Consider the following 585-nt stretch of genomic DNA (forward strand, 5'->3'; position numbering starts at 1 on the left):
CAGTTGAGAATAATAATATTTTAGTTAGTCCTATTTAAACAGAGATTCTAGTGGTATGGCAGGCATCAGCATTGGTACATTGGTCCAACAATGTCCAAAACACTAGATTCTCTTCATTTCTCCAGTCTGACATCTATAGGGTGCAGCTGCTAATTGGTAACAGATCCAAAGCAAGGATAGAGCCTGTCTCTGTGTGGCTCTCTGTAAGGAGTAAGAAAAGATTTCCAAGAATAGAGGCTGCTAGAATAAGAATTAGAAATACAGGTATATTCCAATTTACCTCAAATCTTGGGGTCAGTGGATTACTAATTCTGGCTTCAGTTTTCACATCTGTTAAGTAAAGAGATTAGATCAAATGATGTTAACAACAACAACAACAACAACAACAACAAAAAAGAAACCTTATCCCCTTTATAAGCCTACGTGAATGCTTGTTTTCTTTAGCTTAAATATATAATTCAAATCTGAGAGCTAAATACACATTTAAGTGAGTTCCCTTTCTTGTTGTAGGGTTAAATTTTTTTCTCTTCAGATGACTTCATTGTTAGGTTTTGTTTTACTCTCCTCTGTAACGTGAATGACTAC

Source organism: Galeopterus variegatus, unplaced genomic scaffold (genome assembly GCF_000696425.1).
Source record: "Galeopterus variegatus unplaced genomic scaffold, G_variegatus-3.0.2 Scaffold759, whole genome shotgun sequence".
Lineage (NCBI taxonomy): Eukaryota > Metazoa > Chordata > Mammalia > Dermoptera > Cynocephalidae > Galeopterus > Galeopterus variegatus.